We start from the raw sequence: 10336 nt of genomic DNA, 5'->3' as shown, positions 1-10336 counted from the left end.
CCCTGTTTAATAAATGGTGTTGGGAAAACTGGCTAGCCATGTGCAGAAAGCAGAAACTGGGTGCCTTCCTGACACCTTACACTAAAATTAACTCCAGATGGATTAAAGACAAACATAAGATCTAACATCATAAAAACCTTAGAAGGAAACCTACGCAAAACCATTCAGGACATAGGCGTAGGCAAGGACTTCATGACTAAAACACCAAAAGCATTGGCAACAAAAGCCAAAATAGACAAATGGGATCTAATTAAATTCCAGAGCTTCTGTGCAGCAAAAGAAACAATCACTAGGGTGAACCGGCAACCAACAGAATGGGAAAAAATTTTTGCAATCTACTCATCTGACCAAGGGCTAATATCCAGAATCTACAAATAACTGAAACAGATCTATAAGAAAAAAAAAACCCTATTCAAAAGTGGGCAAAGGATATGAACAGACACTTTTCAAAAGAAGACATATATGAGGCCAACACACATATGAAAAAATGCTCATCATCACTGGTCATTACAGAAATGCAAATCAAAACCACATTGAAATACCATCTCACACCAGTTAGAATGGTGAACATTGAAAAACCTGGAGACAAGAGATGCTGAAGAGGGTGTGGAGAAATAGGAACACTTTTACACTGTTGGTGAGAGTGTAAATTAGTTCAACCATTGTGGAAGACAGTGTGGCAACTCCTCAAGGACCTAGAAATAGAAATTCCATTTGACCCTGCAGTCCCATTACTGTGTATACAACCAAAGGGTTATAAATCATTCTATTATAAAGACACATGTACACATATGTTCATTGCAGCACTGTTTACAATATCAAAGACCTGGAACCAACCCAAATGCCCATTGATAATAAACTGGACAAGGAAAATGTGGCACATATACACCATGGAATACTATGCAGCCATAAAAGATGATGAGTTCATGTCCTTTGTAGGGACATGGATGAATCTGGAAACCATCATTCTCTGCAAACTGACACAAGAACAGAAAATCAAACACTGCATGCTCTCACTTATAGGCAGGTGTTGAACAATGAGAACACATGGACACAGGGAAGGGAGCATCACACACTGGTGTCTTTTGATGGGGCTGGGGAGGGACAGTTGGTGGTGGGGATGTTGGGGAGGGATAACATGGGGAGAAATGCCAGATACAGGTGATGGGGGGATGGAGGCAACAAACCACATTGCCATGTATGTACCTATGCAACAATCCTGCATGATCTGCACATGTACCCCAGAACCTAAAGTACAATTTAAAAAAAAATTAAAGAAAAAAAAGCCGGGCGCGGTGGCTCAAGCCTGTAATCCCAGCACTTTGGGAGGCCGAGGTGGGTGGATCACGAGGTCAAGAGATTGAGACCATCCTGGTCAATATGGTGAAACCCCGTCTCTACTAAAAATACAAAAAATCAGCTGGGCATGGTGGTGCGTGCCTGTAATCCCAGCTACTCAGGAGGCTGAGGCAGGAGAATTGCCTGAACCCAGGAGGCGGAGGTTGCGGTGAGCCGAGATCGCGCCATTGCACTCCAGCCTGGGTAACAAGAGTAAAACTCCGTCTCAAAAAAAAAAGAAAAGAAAAGAAAAAAGCTGCTCTTTCACACTATATTTAAGCTAAGTAGGTAATTTTAGTGTCACTGGGAAAATTTACCTTGAGATTCATGTCAACCTAATTGCAAAAAATATGCTTACTTACATGTAAGAAATATGCTTACTTATTCTAGTCTCATATGTTATTACAGGCAAAAGAGAATTATCCATGTTAGAAATCTGCTCCTTTGGCAGGTGATGTGAGGGGGACCCAAACAGTACACATGGTAGACCCAGTGTCTTGCACCACTTATCAGCAGGCCAGGGCTAGAGCCCTGACTTATCTTGACTCCCAGTGATGATGCTGCCCCTTGAGGACTCTCTACCCCATATGACTTCAGTCAACAATAAACTCTTCGGACTTTTAAGATTTCACTGTTTAAACGAAGCACACTTAAAACTTTAATAGATGAGCTTGTAAACACCTCGTTTTTGCTCTGGCGAATGATTAAACAGTGGCTATCTGCAGGAATAGCTAGGTAATTAGCAACATATGTCCCCCATTTATCCCCAAGGCTTATTTTAAATAAGTTCTTCCTTATTAATTATTTTTCATAACTATTTTAATATTTCAAAGCTCACACTAGAGACTAAGAAACCAAGCTTGCCAAATATACTCATAGTAGAACATCTGTCATTCTGAAGTCAGTTCCACCCTCTGCTAACCACATCAGTACATAACTGAGCCTTTTGATGTTTTTCTTCCCAACCCTGCACACACACACACACACACACACTCTCACACTCTCACAGACTCAGATTTATCACAGGCCTACTCGATTACTTGGAGTGACGTGTTGAGAACTGTGAAGCTAGATTCAGTGGGAAAGGAGCTATGATCAGTTGATGATGCCTGCCATGAGCACAGGAGGGGAATTTGGTATCATGTTCTCCTAGATTCCCAGTCTCATCCAGGATTTAATCCTAATCTGAGACTTAAGAGACTCCAGGAGGTCCATCCAAGGGGACTCAGCATCCAGTCTCTCTTCTTAGACAAGCAGGGGGCCAGGTCATTGGACGCGGTTTACCTCAAGCCCACCTGGAATCTCCAGGGCTTGGGTGAAGAACAGGGAAAAGGTAGGAAAGATTGGCCACGAGCTGCAGAACACATTATTAATAGCCCAAGATGGAGCAAGGCAACCCAGTTATCAACCCAAAGGGAATAAGTAAAGAGGGAAAATCCAGATTCAAGGAAACAGGAAGGAACAAGGGAAATCAGACCAAAACAATAGGGTTCAAAGCAAAGAATGGGAGGTAGAACCTGGAGGAAGTCCCTGAGCCGTGGAATCACAGACACAGCTGTGTATAGGGTCTTTGACCAAGTGCGCAGGTGGAAAGGAAGCTATTTTTTAAGGGCAGTGAATTTGACTGCCCTCGGCATCAAATCAGACTTACTGTGGAGCAAATACTACATCTTGACCTTATTTCCAAAATGCAATCCCTCTGTGTAACCAAGTCCTGGAATCCAGCATTAGTCATGTTTCTAGGATCTGATTCCCCATCTCACCTTGCTTTTGCCAACTCCTCACCCTTCACCCCCTGGGAGCAGGAATTCTACACCTGAAACGCAGCCCTGCAGCTGGAACCTGCTGGCTTCCGACTGTTAAAGCCACACGCCTTTGATGTTGACAACATACTTGGCTTCATTCATTTATTCTACTGATTATTGATGCACTGTGTTGGGTGTTAGGAATACATTAGTAAGTGTTCCTGCCACTGTGAAGCTTTAAGGCTATTGGGATAACAGACATTAATCAAAGAACCAAACAAATAAATGTGAAATTATAACTGTGATAAATGTTATAAAAGGAAAGCATATGAAGGCTTTAACAGAGGCATCTAACCTAGTCAGAGAGGTCATGGAAACCTCCCTTGAGGAAATAAGACTGAATTGAAGGAAGATCAGGGGTTCATTGATTCACTCAATTGTTCATTTATTCATTCATTCAGCAGACACTAACTGAGCACCTGCTATGTTCCAGATGCTGCTCTAGATGCTAGGGATATGGCAGTGGACAAAATAAGACCTCAGATCTCATGGAGCTTATAGTTTGAATAGAGGGTGGGGAAAACAAATATATAAGCAATTAGACAAAATAATGATCACAAGTCAGGTTAGGACAGTGCTATAAAGAAAATAAAACAGGCTGATGTAGACAGATTCTGGGGTGGTCAGGGAAGACCTCTATGAGGGCAGATAATGAGAGACATGAAGACAGAGCTGGTCCCTGGTCTTCAGAAGATTTGGAGAAAGAAAATTTTGATGCAGAGGAAGCAACAGATATAGCACCCCGGAGGCAGGAATGAGCTTAGCATCTCTCAGGGATGCTAAAAAGGCCCACGAGAATAGAGCCAGAGACAAAGACATCATCAGCAAATTGATAACTGGCTTTAAACACTAACGTGTCCTCAAAAAGCAAGCTTAGGAAAGTGATTTTTCTTCCTGATTCAGCTAGGACTGCAACGTAAATATGACGCATATTGCTACATGTTTGCGTGCACGCAAATCTTATTGGCGGTTCTGGTAAATAAATGTAGGACCAGTTGGGGTCTCCCTGACGTGTCTCACAACTGTGAACGCAGCCTCTGATAACATTGTTTTGTCACTCTTCACTCCCACCAGCAATGAAGACAGATAAATGGCTTCCTGACAAATAGCTCCATTCTCCAGGGCCTGGGACTCTGAAAGAAGCAGACATGAGCCTTGGAACACTTCTGGAGTGAACTCCTTGGCGGGTTCGCAGCCATGAGTTCCCTGAAGCTACTTCAGAAGGAGCCACGGCATTATTTCTTCTGAAAAATTAGATTTTGCTTGCAGCCCATTAAAATTTCCAAAGGTTCATGAAATGGATTCCAGACTATGTATCATTGTAATTTGCAACAGACAGTGCCTGATCATAGAAACAATAGAGATTTAAAGTGAAAAAGACCTTATGTTTTGCCTATGTCTAGCCACAATGCCCTGGAAAAGGCTGAAATATGTCCTTTCACCCAGGTAAAATTCCTTCCCAGAGATAACCACTGAGTAATGTCCCCCTGAAATTCACATCCATTTGGAATCTCACAATGTGACTTTATTTGGAAACAGAGTCTTTGCAGATGTAAGTAATTCAACATGAGGTCATATCGGATTAGGGTGGGCCCAAAATCCAGGGACTGGTATCTTTATGGGGAAAAGGAAAAAGAGAGTCAGACACAGACGCACACACAGGGAAGGAGCTGTGTGGAGATGGAGGCAGCTGGTGGAGTGCTGCCGCTGCAAGCCAAGAGCTCCTAGGACTGAAGACAACCATCAGAAGCTAGGAAGAGTCCACAGCCACACCATGCTGAATGTGCCTGGTCTCGAAAGAAGCTGGGACGAGGCAGGAAAGGATTCTTCCCTGGAGCCTTCAGCGGGAGCACGGCCCTACCAGTATCTTGAGTTCAGACTTCCAGCCTCCAGAACCGTGAGAGAACACATTTCTGTTGTTTTAAGCACCCCCCCCCATTTGTGGTAATTTGCTACCGCTGCCCTGGGAAACTAATACAACAGCATTCGCACCTATGGCCTGGCACACGAGGAGAGAGGGAACCAGCCCAGGAAACTGCCAGGTGATAAGAATCAGCGGTACCTACTCTAGCAAAGCAGAAATGGAGCAGCTGTTTGATGAATTTGACTACTGATAATTTGGGAAAAGGAACTTGAATTGTACAATGGTTAAAAGTTGGGGCTTTGCAGCAATCCCATTACTGGGTATATGCCAAAGGAAAATAGATCATTATACCAAAAATACACATACCTCATATATTCATCACCAAGCTGCCCACAATGTTGGATTGGATAAAGAAAATGTAATACATAGACACCATGGAATACTACATAGCCCTAAAAAAAAAACAATGAAATCATGTCCTTCGCAGCAACATGGATGGAGCTGGAGGCCATAATCCCAAGCAAATTAATGCAGGAACAGAAAATAAAATTCTACCTGTTCTCACTTATAAGGAGGAGCTAAACATTGGGCACACATGGACATGAACATGGGAACAACAGACACTACAGACTACTAGAAGTGCGAAGGAGGGGAGACAAGGATTGAAACACGACCTATTGGCCACTGTGCTCACTACCCGGATACAGTATACCTATGGAACAAACCTGCACAAGTACATCTGTATCTAAAATAAAAGTTGAATGAAACAAAGCAAAAACACATCCACGTGCTGAGAGGCTGACACACCCCAGCTCCATGAGCACAGAAACTCCTGTGCTCCAGACACTTCCAGACCTTGCCCTATGTACCTCTTCATCTGGCTATTCATCTGTATTCTTTCTCATAAACTAGCAAATATTCAAAAGAAGTTGAGGGTTTTGGCATTCGAAAATCTGGGTTGAGTCCTAGGCCTGTCATTTACCTTGTACAAGTTACTAACTCTCTGCAAGCCTTTGCTTTTCAAGGATAAAACGAGGACTTCCCTCATAAGGCAGCTGTGAGAGGTAAGAGGGAAAACCCCTAAAAAGCCTAGTGAGTGCCTGACCCACAGTTAACCCCCAGTAAAGGGGAGCTGCTATTACCATTGTTACCATTATCATTACTATCACTCTTCCATTCTCAGAAATGCTTCCTCTCTCCAGAGAAAGGAAGGACTGATTTTATTCAAATGTGCCTTTAGCATCTACTCCTCATTGGCTTTTGTTCTACTACCACTTAGCAGGACCAGTCTACAAGCTAAAAGCACTAAATGTTCAATTCTGAATCATACATAATCTTGCTATGTTCATAGTGAGTCCAGACTCAAGAAAATGTATTTTAAAACAATTTCTTGCCTATCCCAAGATATAAACTCTTTTCCAAAAAATAAATTTTAAAGGCTAGAGTATTTTTTCACAACTAAATTTATTGAGAGCCCACCATCTGCCAGGTCCTTCCCAAACGTTATTTCATCTAGACTTTGCAACTCTGCAAACAAGGCTATAATAATCTTGTTTCACAGATGAGGAGGCTGAGGCTCAGAGAAATTTCTCACAGAGGACTCTGGACTGACTCCAAATTAAAGTAGGAGATAAAAGCAGCATTGGGGGAAGGAATTAGGGGGGCAGGAATGTTGCTGCAAACACTTGCTTCCCAAAAGGCAAAGTGAAATTCTCACGGAGAGCCATAACTGGGCATCAGGGGGCCTGCCTGTGTTCTAGATTGGGCTCCACTCTTACCCAGCTGGGCAAGGCACTGTCAATCTCTGGGCCTCACTTTCCCTAGCTGTGAAGCGATGGATGTGGACTAAAGGACTCCTCACGGCACTTTCCACTCTAAAATTTTATCAATATGTGGTATCCTTCATTTTAGTCTTTTTAAGCAATTTAATGTGAAAAAAAGATTAAAGATGCTGAATTGTTTTCCAAACAAATTCATAACATTTACAATATAGCATTGTAGTTTTCATAATATTTACAACAAAGCATTGTTGTTTTAGTTTTCTTAAAACTGATCCTATTTCTTTATTTCTGTAGTTGGCTCATACCAAAACAACATGGCAGAATTTTTCACTAAAACCATACATTTTTTTCTTCTTATGTAGGAAAGTCTGAGTAATACCAAAAATAAAAATAATAATGCTTCACATTTAAGTAGTATCTTTGACCTGAGGCCTTCCTGTATGGTATTTTTATTAGCCATGCATGTTATTATTTTTTGGTCACATTAAAGCACTAGGATGTCTAGGCCACTGATATTATGGGAGTTCTTCAAAGTAACACATGACATTTAATAATAAACTCAGCTTTTTGCTTCATTGTACCTTACAACCAGGAAATGCTGAACTTTTTAGTCTTAAGTAATGTTTCATCACCCTGTGCATTTTATAGATAGGAAAACAGAATGGAAGTAGATTCTAAAGAAAAAGCCATTTTGGCTTAATGTGATGTTTATTAGAAATAGTAGCTCACGCCTGTAATACCAGAACTTTGGGAGGCCGAGGAGGGTGGATCATGAGGTCAGGAGTTCAAGACCAACCTGGCCAAGATGGTGAAACACTGTCTGTACTAAAAATACAAGAATTAGCCGGGCGTGGTGGCAGGTGCCTGTAATCCCAGCTACTTGGGAGGCTGAGGCAGAGAACTGCTTGAACCCGGGAGGCAGAGGTTACAGTGAGCCATCACGCCACTCCACTCCAGCCTGACAACAGAGTGAGACTCCATCTGGAAAAAGGAAGGAAGGAAGGAAGGAAGGAAGGAAGGGAGGGAGGGAGGGAGGGAGGGAGGGAGGGAGGGAGGGAGGGAGGGAGGGAGGGGGGGGAGGGAGGGAGGGAGGGGAGGGAGGAAGGAAGGAAGAAAGAAAGAGTAGCAAGCATTTATTAGGTATTTATAGCTCAGTTTTACAGATGAGGAACTAAGGCACAGAGAAGGGGTAATCTGGTACACGGAGTGTACACTCACAAAGCTGGGATCAACTCCAGAAGCCTGGCTCCAGAGTCCACAGCCATCACCACCACCCTGATGTGGGAAAACTGAGGCTGAGAGTAGTGTAGTTACTTGAACATTTGCAAATAATCTGCATACACTCACTACCTTATGGTGAAATTCCATCAGCTTGCCCCCTTCAAGAGGAAATTATCAATATTGTCGAGAGGCTCCACCAACTTGCATTGTTCTTCCTCTTTAGTGAGTACCACACTGAAGACGTCACCAGATCATGTTCATCTTTTGCATCTGATGGTAACTGCTTCAGCTGTCACATACTTGATCCTCACATCTTATTAAAACATACAAGAAAGAGCAAAGTTTATGCTGGTCTTTATTTCTGAGCAGATTGAGTTTCACATCAAATATTTCATCTCCTTCCAATATATAAGCCAATCTCCTCCAAAAATCCATTACTGTTTGTATTGTATATTCATGCATTGTAAGAAATATAAAAATAAAAAGCACCTGAAAAAGCCCTAAGTATTGCATCAGATTCATTCTGTGCTATTTTTTATTCCTGGAAATCACTCTAGGTCACCTTGGCTAAAATTGCTATCATCTGTGAAACATTTTAAATCCCTTGACTCAGAAGTGCACTGGTCAAACTTGATTTTCGGTAAGTTATTTTAGCAGACATTGCTCTACTCCTATGATGTTGACTCTAGCTCAGGGGAAACAGACCTCATTTCTTCCCCAGTAGAAAATGGAATAAACTTTGAAGCTGATGTACTGCCACTAAGGAGCTGTGATAATGGCTGTTCTTTAATTAATAAGCTCTGGACCATTTAATTTTTTAAAATGTATTTGATCATGTATGTCTTTATTCTGTACCTTGCTCCACAAAAGATTCAAACCTCATACCTTTTTAAAGGTACATTGCTTAAGACTTTTTATCTTCCATGTGGCAGATTTCTTCATGGCTACAAACAATGCCCTCCTCGTATTTCTGACTTTCCTCTGTTCTCATGTCAGGTAAGATCTTAGATCCAGAGATATGAATGTTTTGCCCTCCCCTACAACCCGCTCCCACCAAATTCCTAGGGACCTCTTGAAAGAAGCCCAGAAATTTAGAACTATCAGGCATAAGCACAAAAAACAAAAAGCACATTATTTCATGTGTGGAAATTGGCTTTATCTTCCATGCATTGGCTTCTATTGTTAAAGAAACCATGACCCCCATCTTCTCCCCATCTGCTATAAGGGCTGACCTCAGTTTGAGGCATTCAACGTTATCAAGGGGAGCAAGTGAGGGAGGTGGACTGAGAGGGTGAACGTGCCATGTTCATAAGCATTCTTTCCAAAGGAAACCATGCTAAAAGGCTGATAAACCCCAATCTCTTTTCACAGCTGGCCTTCGGCGCCCCTTAATGCAATTCCCTCATTTGTTCATCAGCACTTTATGAGAAAATAAACAAAAACATGGCCTGTTTCCTCATTGTCAGCAGATCAGACACTTCCTGCTCGGAGAGGCCACCATCCCACCCTAAGAGTCAGAAGCCCACTCTCTATTTTGCCTCTGCTTTTTAACAGCCATTTTCTAAGCTGCATTCCAAGGACCTAATCAGAACCGAATCTCCCTCTGCATGAGTGTCACAGACTCTAGCGCTCTGCAGGGCACAAGGCTCACTTCAGGCCGGCAGCTCTAGAAGAACGAGTGGGTGAGCTTCACCGAAATCATGGAGATTGCTTCCCTTTTCTCCATCATCAATTTGCTTTAAAAAATAAAATGAAATAAGCTGAGGAAAAGGAGAAACATTTTAAATTAACTTTTCACCAAACGACTAGTTCTCTGTATAAAGGATGCAAATTCTCAAATCAATCCAATCATTCCAGGTTTTTCATCAGATCTTTAAAAAGAAAAAGAAAGAAATAGGGCAAATGTGCGAACTGAAGGGTTATGACCACCCTTTTTGGTTTTGGTTTTTAGAGCAGTCTCTCTGTGTCACCCTGGTTGAAGTACAGTGGTGCAGTCATAGCTCCCCATAACCTCAAACTCCTGGGCTTAAGCAATGCTCCCTCCTCAGCCTGCCAAGCAAGTGGAACTGTAGGTGCATGCCACCACATGGCTAATTTTATAGCAAAAAAAAATTTTTTTGTAGCGAGAGTTTCTCTGTGTTGCCCAGGTTAGTCTCGAACTCCTACTCTCAAGGGATCCTTCCTCCTTGACCTCCCAAAGCACTGGGATTACAAGTGCAAGCCACTATGCCTGGCCCATGACCGTCATGTTTAAATTCTCAACTGGCTCAACCATGCCCTGAGACAGGCAAGCATGGATATCTCCCTTGTTGAAAAGATTTGCAAGT

This window comes from Cebus imitator, unplaced genomic scaffold, assembly GCF_001604975.1.
Source record: "Cebus imitator isolate Cc_AM_T3 unplaced genomic scaffold, Cebus_imitator-1.0 Scaffold124, whole genome shotgun sequence".
Taxonomy (NCBI): Eukaryota; Metazoa; Chordata; class Mammalia; order Primates; family Cebidae; genus Cebus; species Cebus imitator.
The sequence above is the reverse complement of the archived record's forward strand: the minus strand, read 5'-3'. Positions refer to the sequence as shown.